Below are 17596 nucleotides of genomic sequence, written 5' to 3'. Positions count from 1 at the left end.
GATGGGTAGTCATGCAGCGCCGCCGTGTGGCGTGTTTGGACAATATTGTCGGGAGGCCCTCGGGCGCCCTCTTTGGCTTGCTGGCTGTTCGTGTACGAGCTGGTTCTTGCACGCGAGCTTCTTTCTCTCTCTCTCTCTCTTTCTCTGCGTGAGTATGTATACGAGTATATTGTACGCAAGGAGCCGGATGGCCTAATCGTTCCGCGTACTGCAAGCAACCGCGGCCGGAGGAGAGGGGGGGGGGGGGGGGTCGCTTTAAGTATTTTCGTATGCTCGCTCGTATATACACAAGGACGTACAGTAGATACGTCTCGGCATCCGAAAAAAAAACCGAGATCGAATGAGGAGGGGGGGGGGGGGGAGAAATAATAAAAAGAACGGCGGTGTCCTACGTCTTTCGTTTTTCCATGCTTTTCCTTCTTCTTTAGTCTTCTTTCATTCATTTCTTTCTTTTCTTTCTCTGTATTCCTCGGCATTCTTCTATAGTCCTCGCTGTTTGCGCCTCCGGTAATTCTCGGTAGCGCGCGCCACGTGCCTTCGGTCCGATCAAGACGTATCGGTCCTCGGTTCGTCTTTATGCGTGCATACAGGGCCGAGCTCGTAGCGCGCCCAGGCAGTTTTACTCTCGTCAGCCGAGCGCGCGGCCTTATTACTTGCCGCGTTCTGTGTTGGCCTCGTCGATATGGAGGCGCCCGCCTCGCAGAAGTGGTTTAAGAATTTGCTCGTGCCAAGCCGGCGGCTTGCGGACGCGAATAGATGTGGAGAGAGAGAGAGAGAAAGCCTCGGTGCCGAGAGACGTGAGATCGATGTTCCGAAATTGTTTTCCCTCTAGGCTCTCTCCATCAACGCTGACAGACAGAGAGACGTGCGCGGTTGTGTATGCTTTTATGTGTGCTTTTTTTTCAGTCCAGTGCTGGTTATTGGGTGTCGAAAAGAAAGGACGCTTATTTGTTTGTTTGTTTTGTTCTTCTATGGCTCGTATAGTCCACTTTCGGTTTTTCTCGGTTGTCGTCGACTAACCGGCATTCTTCAGTTCACGTTGGAGAACAACTGAGACTTTGCTGATCCATGCATAGTCCGTGGCCTTTATATACTTCACCGGCGTAGTTATCGCTTGCTATTGTTTTGTATTTTGCTGACGTGTCTTTCTTCAGGAATAATGTACGAATACCTGAAACACCGAGGACAACTCCGTCCAACTAATGTTCTCACTAAAAACTGATTCACTGGCTGTTTGGGGCTCGGCTGACGTCGGTCCGGCAGGAAAATGACACACGTATGCCGAGAAAATTGGATTTTAAATTTTCCTTCCCTGCGATTAAACCTTGTAACAGCCTTCCTTACCGAAAAGGACGGGATGCCACCGTTTTGAAGTGAATGGCATTGCAGCGTTGCCGCTAAGATGCGCACCCAAAAATAGGCGTCCAGGCACGCATTTCACTTGCGGCCAGTGGTGGAGGCACCTGCGTTTTTTTTTTTTTCTAGCTCATAAATTCTCGATTTTCACGGATGGTGCGATTTATTTCTGATTAGAACATATCGCACCCTATCGATCAAGACCAACTTCTGTTGTTCTTATGGTCCCTCTAATTGCTATTTGCAACTCTACAGAACGAAAAAAATATTAGGAGTAATAATTCCTGCAGCAGATTTGTATCCCTCTTTATAACTTTTATCCCTACCTGCGCCATTAATTTCCAAACTGGTCTCTTATTTCGCACTGGTGACGTCTCCGTGAAATGTGGCGTGGTTCTTTGAGGGGCGCGGCCAGGGGCCAGCCGCTGTTGTTTTTCCTCTTCTCCATTGTATCACGAATCGCATGCCCACATAGACGCCTATCAGACAGCGCGCCCAGAGATTTGGGAACCTCTCTTGTTCGTGTATTGTAAGAGCCAGAAAATTCTGACACCAACCGAATCGAACCTTATCCTGTACTGCATTAAGAAGATTGAAGCGCCGCTCCCTCATAAAAATGGTCTATAGACAGTCTATGGACTTCCTTACAGACTCTATTACCTTCCTATAGATATTTATTTTTGTCTATTCATAGTCTATAGGCTGTCTATAGACAAAAGTCCACTAAAAGTGTACGGCCATAAATCTATAGATTGTCTATAGAATCTATATAGGATTTGCATTGCCTATAGACCGTTCTCTAGGGTTTGTCTACAGAGAGTCTATAGACGTTAAAGACAGAAGTCTATAGACAGTCTAAAGAAATTTTCGTAAGGGCTTGGGCCTGAATGCCGTAATATTGGGGCTCCTGAATGATTTCTACTACCTAGGGCGACCTTTAATGTACGCGGCGATCTCATTATACAGCTTGCCGTGGCCGGAATCGAACCCGCGAACTCGTGCCCTGCTGCCGAATGACATGCAACCATTGAGGCACAGGGGCGGACACCTATAAGGATACTATCATTTCATATCGGAGAGTTTTATCATAGCGAAGACGTATATTACCATAGACGTATACCAGGATTACCGGGCGTCTTCTGAGCACGCTCAGTAGCCCAACGTGGTCCCGCCCCTGCCACTGCTCATGCGGAGGGGGCGTCCGATAATCCGGCATACGACTACGGCAGCACGTCTCCGCTATGCTAAAACTCTCTATTTGTGCGTGTCTCACGTATACTTGTGTGTCACAAGTCGCTGGGCATGTGGACGTGCAGGCCATAGTGAGGCTTGCTACAGATTTTACTGCCTGTCTGAACACACTGCTTGCTATAGCGATGTCCTTATGGAGGATAAAAGTAAGCAAAAAAAGCTTACTGTTAACGCCCTTAAAACTGAGTCGACACGATAGAGGCAGCACATATCTTTTTGGAGAGAATATACCATTCGTCTCTGTTTGTTGACCTGTCAAATTTCTCAACCACGCATACATCTGTTTTCGTTCGTAGAGCGAGCGCATTCAACTGCGCATAGCGACCGTAAAGAGGGAGACTATGATTCGTGGTCTCCACTATCGAGTGCATACAAAAATGTTGGTACTCGCACGCACTGTCGTGCTTGTACGCTGCAGCGTTATATTGCTTGTTAGGGACCGCATTCGGGTGTACACGTAATGCACATAGTATAGACAGGAGGAAATGGCTACTAACCGGGGTGCTCGACGGGATGCAGCGGACTCTTGTGCGCCCTAGTTGAGAGGCAGTCGTAAAACAGGGAACACTGCGCGGTCCCCAATGCACCCGTCCTGAACGCGTTGTAGTCCTGTTGTCATTCTCGTACGAAGATGTATCATACTCGTCCGCGCAACTGGACCGGGGGTACCGCTACCAGGGTGAAGCTTTTAATGCAGAAATTGTAGTACAGTCGCTCGAACCTCGTTATAACGAAACGGTTTATAAGTAAATAATGAATATAACGAAGAAAATTATGGTTACCCTCGGAAGCTCGGTCAACGTGGGCTATAACGAAGCTACGGTTATAAGGAAGTAATTGCCGCGCACCTTGAACTTCCTCATAACGAAGTCAGGCACGCATTGAGGGGGAACTCCCCCCCCCCCTCCCCCCCGTTACAAAAAAAGTGCCTGGAGCCCTTCCCAATGATGGTGATGATGATGATGATGATGAAAACGTTTATTTAAAGCCACAATGACTCAGATTAAGGGTAATCTGATTGGATCCCTGGAGCCCGTCCCGAAAAAAATTTCTAGCTACGTGCCTGGACGAGGTTGAAGTGTATTCAAGTGTTAGGCTTTTAAAAAGCGCACACTGTCCTACACACAGACACGTATTGGAGGCTGGATAGTGGCTATCTATGTTTAGGTAAGATTGGTAGAAGTGGAAGACATATAGTCCAAGACGCTTTTATGCTCAGTCGGTGTGGAGGCATTTCTGCCGCACTCGCAAACACTTATGACAACTGCAATGAAAGCGCCCGCCCCATGGCCCAAAAGTATAGTATACTACACAGGTGACAGCATTTTGAAGCGTGAAGCGTTCTTGAGAGGATATCACTCTCCAACGATGTTACCTTCATGAGATAGCATCGTAGAATACTGACATGGTCTCGACAACATGTCACCGCATCACGTTATCTCGTGGAGTTAATGTTATTGGAGAATGACCTGCTGCAGGGAGTGACGTGCTTTTGAGAGCAACCACTCCCCGGCCGACATGGCCTTTGTGGCACAGGCTGACATGAGAAATTCTTCGAGCTCTTGGTTAGAACCTATTATGACGGCGCCGCGTTTATAGCAGTGAAAGTTATCTACATAGCCATAATTCTAAAGAAAAAGTAGACGGGAAAACGGGAGTTCATAGCCCTCTTGCTTGTCCGGAGAGGAGGCCAGAACTTCCAACATCGTCAAGCCCCTTGTTTTCTTCCCAACGCATTCTCTAATTGACCCGTTCCCCATAAAGGGAAGGAAGAAGCCCTGTTCGAGCCCCGTGTCTAGGCGTGTCCCCTTGTACACTTCCCCCCTCTTCGAAACCAACCACCCGGTCATATCTCTATTGCTCTTTACATCCGTACATACGTATATACGACTTGTAGCGGCGTGCGCGGACGTGCTGTTACTGTCGACAATAAAATGCAAACGAGGGGGCATAGGCCGCATTCGGATGTACACGACCCGGCGTTGTAACGGCCGCTAGGAGAGGAGCTTCCTGCCTGGTAATAAAGCCCCGCAAAAAAAAAAGAAGAATATACTGCTGTGGTTAGAATAGGAAGATAAAAATACCGTTCCCAGACTAAGTGGCGCCATCTATCCGCAGCCTGTCGCAGCATCGTTGGAGACATTTCGTCTCGGAGTTGTAATTATGCATCATGCATGAAATGTTTTCCAATAATTTAAAGCAGTTCTGGAGTTTGCAGTGCCATTCTCAGATCTTCGCATGGATTTTCGTGCGTTATAACGACCGCGTAGTACAGCCATTCCTGCGATCGCCATTTTGCGGTTAGTCTAACGCTATTCGCTTTTTTTTTTCTTGAACTGAATAAATGAAAAACAAAACGAGCCCTCGTTTTTGAAGCGGAGAGGAGGCTAGAGAAGCCTTCTGCGCATGCGCCAGGACTCATTACCGCTGCCGAACGTCGCCGCGACGCATATATTCGCTCCGGGCAATTTGCAGCGGCGACTATCAGCACCTCGAGCTGCTTCGGTATTGAAGGCGCGCCAGCTATTCCCGGCATCAAAAGCGTCAGCGCGCTACTTTAGAGTTCAATGAAGGGTGCGTCGTAAACGCTGTGTAGCCTAGACCGCGCTGCTTATAGCGATCTAGATTATTTTATCTTCGCTCCATTTCTTTTCTATACCTTTTAGCACTTCGCAGTCCTGATAACCACTCCCGTTCTGTTGATGTAGGCTGCCAGAAACGTCTATATTTATAGCTGTAAAAAAACAGTGAACAGGAGGTAGAAGAAAACGTAGAAAAGGCATTCGCGAATCAGATCTCCATAGCATGAACACCTCGAGGCTAAGAGTTAAAAAAAAGCAGAAACAAAAAAACAGCAGAAAAATACAGTGAACAGGCAGAACTGGGATACAAAAAAAAAGAGGTGGGTAGAGAGGTATATATACCTGCAGCGGAACGCACAACTCGGTATCCCCATCATCGCCGCCGCGGTGGCGCGAGGCTCGTTTCACAAGTTATTAGACGGCCTAATTGAAACGCGCTTCGCCACTGGGTTCGTTTGATGGGTTTAACGCCGGCGCGCTGCTGCTGCATGCTGATTTATGCGCCGTAATTATCTGGCTGTGTGTTGTACGGGTCGCGAGATAAGCTGCTGCTGCTGCCGCGTATAGTGTGCGGTGGTGGAGGCCGACAAAAATCAGAACGTCAGAGAAGGAGAGAAAGAGGAGGGAGAGGAGGAACACGTGGTGTGGAAGGTGTGCTGGTGGCATTTTTCGGAGAAGCATAGTTCAGGTTGGTGTGCTGGCCTGAAGTTTTTTTTTTTTTTTTGCCCGCTTAGGTCCGTTCTTGTAAAGCATAGCCCCTCGATCGCTAGTATCTATACCTTTCCTGTGCTTCGCACGCATGTACTCTGCCGTGTAATTTCTTTCTTTTTACTTCCCTTAAATACACTTGTTTTTACGGTTACGAAAGACTTTTTCGACGAGCGGGCCATTAAATCTACTGACGGTGTTTGAGGTTTCTGGCAATCTTCTCCAAGCGTACGTTGGTCTACTTACTTGGAACTGGTTCAGTTGCTTTTTAGGGGTTTAACGTCCCAAAGCGACTGAGCCTATGAGGGACGCTGTAGTGGAGGGCTCCGGAAATTTGGACCACCTGGGGTTCTTTAAAGTGCACTGACATCACAGTACACGGGCCTCTAGCCTCCATCGAAATTCGACCGCCACGGCCGGTATCGAACCTGCGTCTTTCGGGAGAGCAGCCGAGCGCCATAACCGCTGACCTTGGAACTGGCCATCAGATATCGCTTTATGAAAATGCTAAGTGATTGGCTGATGTCTACCGTGCACAGACCTGATTCACTACCTTCACCCGTGTTGAATTTAGTGCATCGCGACGCGTAAAAAATGAACAGAACACTCTCTCTATAGTGCATCGATTACACAGCGACTTCAAGACAGTAGCTGCGAATTCACTTTCATACAGATGCTGTAATTGAAGGAGCACTCAGGACGACTCTATCCAATTGCTGCACTCAGTACAACTTGATTCTGTGGCGCTTTCTGGCTATGTTGATGTTTGTGTGGCTGCAAGAGACGCATTTATCGCCGGGACGATTGCATCTAAATATCTTCCCGCCAGTCGAGTCAAACACGTGACGTCCTTACCAAGAAGGACAAGATTAAAGTAGGAGTGAAGGTTGGCAGATAATTAAAAACTAAACAAACAGATAACGCTTACGTTTGCTCTCGTTGAGTTTTACGACATACGCAGCCTAGCGTAAGTGCAGTCTATTTCCGTGGCCTCTTTTAGGAGCTTAGTACACTTCTACTCCCTTCGAGGTAGTATTCCTGCTCTCAAAAAGAGTACTTCACTCTCCTAGTGCACTACAATTTATCGAATGTAGCGCAACGTTTCGAAAAAATGATAAAAAGATTGTAAAAATCATTTACTGCCTGAAAAAGATTGGCTCGAACCCACGTAGTTCTGAGAGCAGCGCAGTAGGGCGATGCTTGGGGTAGTGCTTCTGCTCCTAAGGAGAGTACGTCACTCCCGTGATTCACTTTAGCTTATCCAAGGTGGCGGAGTGCTTGAAGAGTGAATTACATATGATAGAGAACAAGAAGTTACTCCCACCACCCCCTACCCGGAAAACTTGTAAATTGTATATTGGTTGTTGGGGAAAGGAAATGGCGCAATATCTGTCTCGAATCTCGGCGGACACCTGAACCGCGCTGAAAGAAAAGGGATAAAGGAGGGAGTGAAAGGAAGAAAGGAAGAAATAGGTGCCGTAGTGGAGGGCTCCGGAATAATTTCGATCACTTGGGGATGTTTAACGTGCACTTATATCGCACAGCACACCGGGCGCCTTTGAGTTTCGCCTCCACCGAAACGCGGCCGCCGCGGTCGGGTTCGAACTCGTGTACTCCGGATCAGTAGCCGAACGCTCTAACCACTGAGCCACCACGGTGGGTCCATACCCGTTTCCCCAAGTCGCTTTAACACCGGTGGTACTGGAGCAACGCATGGAGCGCTACTCCTGCTTGCAAAGAGAGTACTTTTAATTCCTTTTTCGCTATTCTTATCAGGGGTGCAATATCGGGAGTAGGGGTGCAATACGGCTAACGCTGTCGGTTGTTCGCTTCAGGCGAGGGTTGAAAGTCCACACCTTTTTGTTTTCCCCTGCGTGGTCTGTCCACCACGGCGAGGCTCCTCAGTTAGTGTTCCATACCGGTTAAATGAAGTTGTGTTCTCCGTGGCGGCGAATAGGTGAAGCAAATTACAAGCATTTTCCAATTTAAGATCATATTATTATGCATTTTTAGGCGTGGCGTGTTATTCATGGCAGTGTTTTGCATCCCCCTCCCCTCTCGGCTATTTATTTCCAGCTCGCCTGTCGAACCGAACACCTACCTGTACCTCCCGGGCAGCAGGAGCCCGATTAACTTTACAATGCGGACGCCCTGCCGCTCCTAGATATTTTAAGGAAACAAACGCACAAAAGCGAACTGCTTTAGATAGAGGAAGAGGGGCTTTGAAAAATCGTCCCGGATCACACCCCGTATATCAAGGACGGATGCCGTAAGAAACAGGCGGCGCGATTACAAGCAAACAGTAAAGAAAAGGAAGGAGTTTAAACGAACGCCGTAGAAGAGAAGAGGGAGGTGTTATGGGGAGAGGCGTATAGTAGCAGTATGTACGGCGCTACGGATTCAGCGCGGAGCGCGAGCGTGTATATATACACGGCGGAATGCAATTTTCGAACGCCTACGACGACCCCGAGCAGCTCGCATTGGGGTTCATATAGGCGGCCATGATTGGAGGAGACCTCGGCTAGCCCGCTCCTTCTTTGCTTCCAAGTTCATCACCATACGGTGAGAGCGGAAGCCAAGCGGGCCTCCTGAGAAGAAGAAGAAGGGGTGATTCTGCTCTACAAGGGTGCGAAGTGGGAAAGAGAAATAAATAATCATAAAAGCCGATGGAAAGAGAGAGAGAGAGAGAAAAAAAGCAAGCAGCGAGAGGAGTGTGGCGTACAGTATATAACGTGCGTGGAAGCGGCGTCGGTGCGAGGCGTTTGTTCATTAACGGTGCGTTATTAATTTGAGTCGTCAACCGGCTGCGGCGGCCGGCGACTCCCCGATCCACGCTCGCAATCGAATCAGGCATGCAAGAAGTCTGTTACCGCAGCCCCGGCGCGCGGTTGAACGATTCATTAAATTTCTTTCTCTTTCGTTTATTTTTGTCTCCCTTTTCTTGGCGCGCGTGCGCACGCGGCGTTGCTCTTTGAAGCAGCAGTGGATCTTACACGGCGGCTTGTAGTTCGCTCATATATACGGGCGATGGCGCTGTGCATGGGCTGCGTGTAATCTGCCGCGTCGCGCTAAGGTAATAGGTAGCCAGCGGCCGGCCATAGGCCACCGTTTCCTATAAGCCCCCTCTTCACTCGCCCCCTTGGCTTCTCGCGCGTGCTTATGGTTCGTGGTACGCGCCTGGCCAGCCTGCTTGCGCAAGAGCGGGCCGCTTATCGCCGCCGGTGATGTTGGCGATGTGGTTCTGTGCCGGCGCCGTGTGGTGTTTTGGTTAACCAGGAGGAGGAGCCCGTTCTAAACCGCGCGTGCGTTTCGCGGCGACTGCTGGTCTCGTTGATCCACCTGTGTCGTGCGCTCGGGTTCGAAACCCGGAGCCAGGGAGCCGCGGGGCTTGTGTCGTTTCTGAAGTCAACAAGTCTTGCGGATACCGTTTATAAACGTTCTGCGGGACACTGCGTGCGCACTTTAGCGGTTATCCCCTCTCCAGTCTCCCTTTACTCTCTCGATTCAACTTTGTTCGGTGTGAGGTATAGTCAACTAGACGTAGACTTGGTTAACCTTCTCGCCTTTACCTTCTCTGCTTTCTCATTTTTCTGCAGGAATGCGGGCATACCCCTATCCGTGATGTACCCGTGACACTGTCTGTATCCGCAACATTGTTTGTATCCGTGACACTACCTATCCGTGACACTGCTTGTATCCGCGACGCTGTCTGTATCCGTGACACTGTCTGTATCTGTGACACTATCTGTACCTTGGACCACTAGTAAACAACAAAACAAGCCTGGTGGCATTATCACTTGATGGACGCAGGTCGCGGCAGTCAAGGTTTAATCCATTCGAACGGTACACATAGCGTCCTGAGAGGCGGAGGCACCAGTTTCGTGTTTTCCTGCTGCTCGTCTGTGCATTGGCGCCCCTCAGTGAAGCGTTTGCGAGAGAAGCGGACAGCTCACGCTATGGGTGGTGCTTCCGGCTATGTTGAGAAAAAAGAACGCCTGGACTTCTCTACGCCTTCATCCCCCTTTTCCAGGCTGGAAACAAGTGACAACGTTAGAATTACCGCCCCCCATTTACTACTAATACTGCCTCTGTATCGCACCTGGAGCACTGCAGAAGTCGTGATCTTAAGACGTCGACGTGCCGCATTTGCTTGCATAATGAATGCATTTTGTCCAGAGAAAGATGTCCGCAAATTAGGGTCTGCGTTCAGTCATCATCAGCCTGGCTGTGCCCACTGCAGGACAAAGGCTTCACTTCTCCCATATCTTTACAATTAACGATGCCGTTGCAGCCGCGGCCACCCTATCCCCGCGAACTTCATCTCATCCGCCCGCCTAAATTTCTGCCTTCCCCTGCTACGCTTGCCTTCTCTTGGAATCCAGTCCGTTACTCTTAAGCACCACCACATTGCATACGAGCATTCATTATAGGGGGTAAATAGACATATAAATTTTAAAGCGGTAGAAACGGGACAAAAAGTAGGCTAGTGGTAGATACATACTTCGCCCTATACGACTCAACTGAGTAAAACAAAATAGATTCAGCGCGGTTTCCGTGCTCAAAAGCATAGTCAACAACTTCTGTCTTAAATGGGCACGTTTAACTGGCGTAGCAGTCCATAATTCTGTTCTAAGAGAGCGCAACTGGAGTTCACTCTAGTACAACTCTCACATTTGCCAAGCAAAGTTAAGTTGCTAGTACAATAATTAATATTGCAAATCGAACAGAAAAACCCTTTTTGACTAGGCGTATAGTTTCTACTGGATCTCGAATTCCAGGCGGAACATTTTTATTGAGGTTTCTTCCCGTAGGGTGAGGTATAATACGTTTTATGTTGCATATACTGCGGTTTATATTTCTATGTAGGTGTTCTGTCGTTCCGAAAAAGGTGCCTGCTAGCACTCCATGCCATCATCATCAGACTACATGCCAAAAGAATAAGGTGCTTTTATTAAACGAGGAAGAAAAACATGAACTTTTTGAGAGGCAATGTAGAGAATGCGTTCACCGTGCTAGCGCGTTCATTACGCGAGTAGACACGGTATTCAACTTCGGAATGCGTGCTTGAGGGGTCCGACTGCTCAGTCTTTAAGCCAGTTCGTCGCTGTCATCTGTACCTTCCGTATACGAGAACTCCGAGCGATGCGCCTTGACAGTTTATCGTGGCCAATGAAGACACTGCCGGTGCACAGTGTGCGGATTCCCTACTGCTATCGTGAGACTGATACCGTCTTTTGTTTTCTCACGATTCCACGTGTACTGACTCGTCGCCTGAGCTCGTCACCGTCAGAACTTAAGTGGCAGGCTGCCATTTCTCGTAATGAAAGATCTTGCTCAAGACATGTAACGGACAACGCCCTTAGAGTCTGCAGGTGAACGAACTATATCACTTTGTCTCTTCGTTTTCTTCCAGCCCTTAGGTAGCGCTTGTCTTCCGGGCCAACTTAAAGAGAGCCCTCCGAGTACAGGCACGCCTAGGCAAGACTGCAGGCGCACGGCGGATGTACGGACCTGTGTGCGCTCTTAATTTGCGTTCACTGGGACCTATACCTTGGACACTGGCAGCGCGTTTGAACGTAGTCGACATTCGGCGTTTCAATGTTAGGGCTGCCTCCACACACTGACGGGCACATGTGTTCTCTCAGACATCGTGCTCGCGCAGTATATAGACAGCGCTGCCGCTTCTATTCCACCCTGCGGTCTTTGATATGTAAGAGGAGAGTGAGTGAGCGTGGAACAGTTCGGCTACGTTGTCAGGCTCCCAAGCGAAAGCTCGCCCCTCCACAGCCGTAGGCGCAGTCCCCCTTGCCACAGCTGTAATCCTAATAACACACTCCGTCGACTTGTCGCTTATCCGCCTGCTGCTTCCGATGACGCGACGGCACGGCGCGTGCCGCCGCTGTATACGTACACGCCCATGTCCCACGGGTTTCAATCATCGCGGCGTGCAGTGGCGGCTTTTCTGGCCTGGCGCTGCTCGTGCTTTTCACTGGTGATGCGTTGCACCCGATGGTGCCGATCATTGGTGATGGCTTTCGCTGGTGATGCTCATTATGATGTTGCGTTTCAGTGGTGATGTCGCGACTAGTTATCATAACCCTGGGGATGTCTATCACTGGTGATGCCTATCACTCGTGGTGCCAATCACTGGTGGCGCGTTTCACGGACGATGTCATCAATATCTATCTCTTGTAATGTCTTTAGTGGTGATGCCCATTACTGATAATGCGTTTCACCGGCGACGTCATGACTAGTGATACCTATCACTGGTGATGTTTATTACTGGTGATGCCTGTAACCGGTGATGCATATTAGTAGTGATGCCCTTTAACTGGCGATGCGCGACTTCACTGGCGATGCCTACTACTGGTAATGCATATCACTAGTGATACTTGTCACTAGTGATACTTGTCACTAGTGATGCCTATCACTGCTGATCCGTTTCACAGTTGATGACAGAGGCAGAATGTCTCTTCTTATTCGGACTGATGTAAAGGAGCAAGTATGGCGAGATAGCTCTGTCACCGAGGTTTTCTTATATTTGATGTGTTAAATTACCGTCGGTCGTCGGCGTAGTCGTCGCATAAGAAGTTCATTTGTGAACGTCTGGGCTACGTTTATGAGTATATAAGTAATATGTCCCGCAAAATAGTTGTCAGTCGGCCGGTCACACAGTTGTGTTTCTTGTCTGCGTATTTTAACAATCAAAATTCACATATATGCTATAGATTGATGCTAACAAAAGCGTAATTGCATCGCATTAGGCAGTTCATTTTCTTCCCACAAAGGAAGCGACGAGGAAAAAAGAAATCAAAGGCACTGACACTGAATAAAAGAAAAAACCGTATCTGAACACCGAGAGAAAAGGATTTCTGTAGCGTTTATCATTTTTTTTTAAGAAACGATGCGTGATATTAGGAACACAACGATAGCGTTCTTGAAAGTTAACATACACATCTTGGTCTCCAGTTTTTCACCTCAATATAGAAGCACTGAAAGGACCCCTTTAGAAACTTTGGCGGCCGCACACTTATCACTTGTACGAGAGGCTACCTGTCCTCTTTCGTCGCAGAAGCACATTCACATTTATTAGCGTAAGGAAAAGGCCACAAGGAAAGCGAGCTCAAACAGCACTACTAAACATATGCACCCAAGTCGCCAGCCCGAGTTCATTCGCATGTTGTGTAGGCAGCGTGAGAAAACCCTTATAATACTACATCTCACAGAGACGACGCGCGTATGCAAGAAACGTCTTCTTCCAGCCTCCCCGCCAGCGAACTCGCCAGCAAAGTGACCGCCCACGCATCTCTCCCATGCCGCCATATCTCACGATAGACCGTCGGAAAGCGGGGCTCATATACAACCGCCGCCCATGGGCCGTCGCTGCAAGGGCAGCGAGCGCATCCGTATATATATACACCTACTCGCGCATCGTCAGGCCTCGCTTCTTGACTGAAGCGCCCTCTTTAATTCCACGTGAGCACTACCGTGCGTGCCTTCCGTATCGCCTCCGTAGCTCTGTGCGAGCGCAAGGGCGCATACCAGATGGCGGGGAGATGCGGCCTACCCCGCCGCCGCCGCCCGTTCGCTAATTGAGGCTCATCAGTAGTGAAGAAGGTGCAGGAGGAGGAGGCACGTACGCGATCGGCTTGTGTGCAGGTATATATATATATATATATATATATATATATATATATATATATATATATTAGATGCGAGCATACGCGGCCGTCGTGGCCGAACCCGGGCGCTTCTTTCTTTGCCACCGGCGATGTACGTGGGCGTTCTCTTGTATGCAACGCAGCGTATGCCACGCCGATAGACTCGGTGTAGCTGCTGCTGTAGCTGTTGTGTACCGGAAGCGCGGCCTCTGACGCATGTGCAGTCCGTACCTTCGGGTCGGCTGCCGCCCGGTAGATGCAGAATCGCGCCTTGCATACCTTCTTAAGACTACGCGTAGCGCATAAGATCCTGCTGCTGCCGCTGCTGCTACCTGCTCAAGAATGTGTGCGCGGTGAGGGGTCCCAGGGCAGAGGCAAGCTTCACGAAAAGTAACAACCAAGTGAAGTAGTAGTAGTAGTAGTAGTAGTAGTAGTAGTAGTAGTAGTAGTAGTAGTAGTAGTAGTAGTAGTAGTAGTAGTAGCAGTAGCAGTAGTAGTAGTAGTAGTAGTTTCTATTAAAAATAGAATTACAGTGGAAGGAAAAACGTTGCCATGCGATTACACTCTACGTAAACAAGCAGTCGCCTTAATACTGCCTGCCTTTTACTAATGGTAAGTAACGTGCAAGAGCTCCTGTGTATTCATTAGTCTCTCCTCCTCCTCATCCTCTGACAGCAAAGTCTTGCGCAAGACCTTCGGCCAACTTGGCTTGCCGTTGCGAATGCATTGGGCGCATAATCCTGGCGCTGGTCACTTGTTGGCACATGACCGTCATGTCACCGGATGTGGACGGTCTACGCGTAAACCGTCATCACATCTGCGAGGAAGGGCTCCGTATAACAGCTCTCGCTGTAAAAAAATGGTGCCACTCGCGGAAACTCAATATTACTCACTATCCGCAGTTGCGGGAAATAAAAATGGATAAGGTCGGTGAATATAGAGGTGAAAGAGAAGATAGGAGAGATAGCTAGAAATGATCGTAGGAAGTGAGAAGGAATGATAGGATGGATAGCTGCTACTCAATTGCCTATTTGGCCCGTAATCTGTACTCTTGTTTATTTAATAACTGACTGAGAATAAAGAGGTGGCTTGCGCTGGCATCAGCGCAGATTTCATGGACTACCATTTCTGTTCTTTTTTTGCGCAGTCGCAATACGGACCTTACTTCTCGCACTCACTGACGTATATCTTGTCGCATGTGTTAAATCTTGAATTTCCTATATTCACGAATTGCTAATCACGTACTGAATATAGTTTCGTTGTTGCAGTCGCGTAACGCTTTACCTGCACCTTTATTGCATATTCATTAGTCGGTAATTGTTACGCCGTAATTTTCTTCGTGTCTAAATATCGTGCTTAGCTGCGTCTACCCCTCTTTGCTTTCTTTTTTTGTATGCCTCTCATGCGCCCTGTCTCTCTCTCTTCTGTGCGTCTTCCTGCTCCTTACTCTTGCAAGAGCGCGTGTCGAGGCACCCTGCAAACGACTCCCAGCCGTCTACACACGCACCTCTTTCATTTTCCACGTCTACTCTCCTCCATGTCTTCCTACCCGTCTATTGTCAGCGCATCTGCCAGCAGTGTTCTATAGAAAAAACAAATCACAAACAGCAGCCACAGACGGAAGGACAGCACAATATATGCCCGGGATGATCGGCAGGAAAAAAAGAAAAGGAACGCAGCAGCTCGAACGGGGCAGCAGTAGTGCCCTTTCTTCGTCTTCCTACCGCTGCCGCATTATACTGGAGGCGCGGGCGAGCGCATCCAGTATAATGCTGTTCGTCCAGTAGTAAGCTCTCCGTCGTCCGCGCGCAGTGCGATCCATCAAGGCACACGCCCTTCCAGCCCCGCCGCCCTGCGTTTCGACCACCGCGCAGCTCCTCAGGCAGGCAGGCAAGGAGCTGGCTTCTGCCTCCGCTGCCGAAGCCGGTATATACTGCTGCTGCTCCTGCTGCCGTACAGCGCCGGGTGCTTCTTCCGTTTGCGTGACGGCTCGCCCGTCGCCCGCCCGTCGCTGGCTGCGTGCCGACACTGCTAATTTCTGGACATATTCTTCAGCTGCACCCCCCCCCCTCCCTCCCCCTTCTTTTCCTCCCTGCTTTCGTTCTCGCTGGCACCGTACGTCCGCGATTTCTTCGTCCAGTTCTCTTCTTTCGCTCGTTGCGGAATGCTCTGTGTATTCCTGCTCGCACACGCCGTTTCGTCCGCGATCTCGCTGGGCACCCTTTCCATCTCCTCTCCTCTCCACCACTCTCTGGCTTCGTACCGTGTTTTCTGGTGCATAGGCGTCAGCGAGGATGGGCGGGCCCGTTCATGTTGCTACGTATACTCTTCGGACCCCGCATATTTACATTATAATAACAACGTGTATTGTTATCGACGTAGACTCCTGAAAATAAAACAGGCACCGCCCCTCCAGGCTGAATGTGGTTCAGAATTATGCAGACTGCTCGCGTTAATTAATAACTAGTGCAAGCTCCTGAACGTTAATAATGAAAAGAGGGCGCAGGGTGGTCCACGAACGGACATAAACACAAAGGCGGGCCCGTCCTTGCGTTTCTATCTTTCCTTCGTGCTAGTTTTCTCCAAATACTACTACTAATAATAATAATTGGTTTTTGGGAGGGGAAAGGAAATGGCGCAGTATCTGTCTCATATATCGTTGGACACCTGAACCGCGCCGTAAGGGAAGGGTAAAGGAGGGAGTGAAAGAAGAAAGGAAGAGAGAGGTGTCGTAGTGGAGGGCTCCGGAATAATTTCGACCACCTGGGGATCTTTAACGTGCACTGACATCGCACAGCACACGGGCGCCTTAGCGCTTTTCCTCCATAAAGACGCAGCCGCCGCGGTCGGGTTCGAGCTCGGGAACTCCGGATCAGTAGTCGAGCGCCCTAACCACTGAGCCACCGCCACGGGGCACCAAATACTAAGTGCTTGTCGTGCTTTTATATAGTTTCGCTTTCAAGAAGGGTGCGCTGAGAGGGGTGATCTGACCAGAGTGTTCCGGGATGATCCCTTTTTAGTGTAAATCAGCGTTCTACTCGTCGCGGCCAGGTGGGCGCCAAGTTTCTCATGGTTTACTATGTCATCAATTTTTCAGTTGAGATATTACGGACTTATGATGTGTGCATTTGGCAGCAAAAGGTTATGAGATGCAGGATTATGTTAAAAAAAGAAACCGTCTCGGCTCGGTCATGAAAGAGAATCATGTGAATGCTGGCATCAGTACCAAGCGACCATATCGGTATACGGCGTTACATTAAATGTGTTCTCGAGCTCACGCATCCCATAAACCTTTGCTGCCGACTGCGTTTTTTTTCGTGGGAGCAGCTTCCTACCTCTTAATATATTATTGAATTAGTCAAGTAATTGGTCATGTCATTTCTCACCAACTTAGCCCGTCCGTCGGTTTGTTACTCGGTAAGCATGTACGTTAGTAATAAACTGCGTGCTCTTGCCCCGAAACCTTTGATGCCAAGCTCCACTTTTCACGCTTGCTTCCTCTTAGCGGCAGAAAACTCGCAAAACGTGTTACGTGGCAAACTTGTGCTGCGCGAGGCACAAAACAGGCCTCAGTAGGGAGGGAGAGCAGGAATTTTTGTTCTGTTGTTGATACTAAAGAGCGAATGTCCGTACGACTTTTCCTGCCCATAATACAGATGTTCCATACCAGAGCACGTGTTACCCTTATAGTTTTATACTGTAACATATGTACGAGCACGTCTCATTTATAGCCAACACGGTGACATGTTGAGTGTAGTTTTCCACGACACTTCGGGATCATTGCGATTCCTGTCGATATCTCCTGGTGAGCACTGAACCACTGAATTCACCTCACGGAAGGTGAGACTACAAAAATAAGAGTGTGGGGGGGGGACAGACTGACGTGAGTTTTAAATTTCGTCTGGAGGTACGGCATCACAACTGTCTTGCCATGTGTGGCAGTTTGATATTGTTAACTTGACTAGCTCTGCGTACAGGTATTTCCGGCAAATCAATTGCATAACATTGAGTTTGGGGTTTTGTGAACTACCGGGAGGT

The 17596-nt window shown here is 49.0% G+C and overlaps 1 long non-coding RNA gene across 1 annotated transcript in view; it reads left to right on the top strand.

Moving 5' to 3' along the window:
* LOC144110585 (uncharacterized) overlaps positions 1-17596 on the top strand; it is a 296323-nt gene that overhangs the window by 168665 nt on the left and 110062 nt on the right. The window lies entirely within an intron of this gene.

Source organism: Amblyomma americanum, chromosome 11 (assembly GCF_052857255.1).
Source record: "Amblyomma americanum isolate KBUSLIRL-KWMA chromosome 11, ASM5285725v1, whole genome shotgun sequence".
NCBI lineage: Eukaryota > Metazoa > Arthropoda > Arachnida > Ixodida > Ixodidae > Amblyomma > Amblyomma americanum.
The sequence above is the reverse complement of the archived record's forward strand: the minus strand, read 5'-3'. Positions and strand labels throughout refer to the sequence as shown.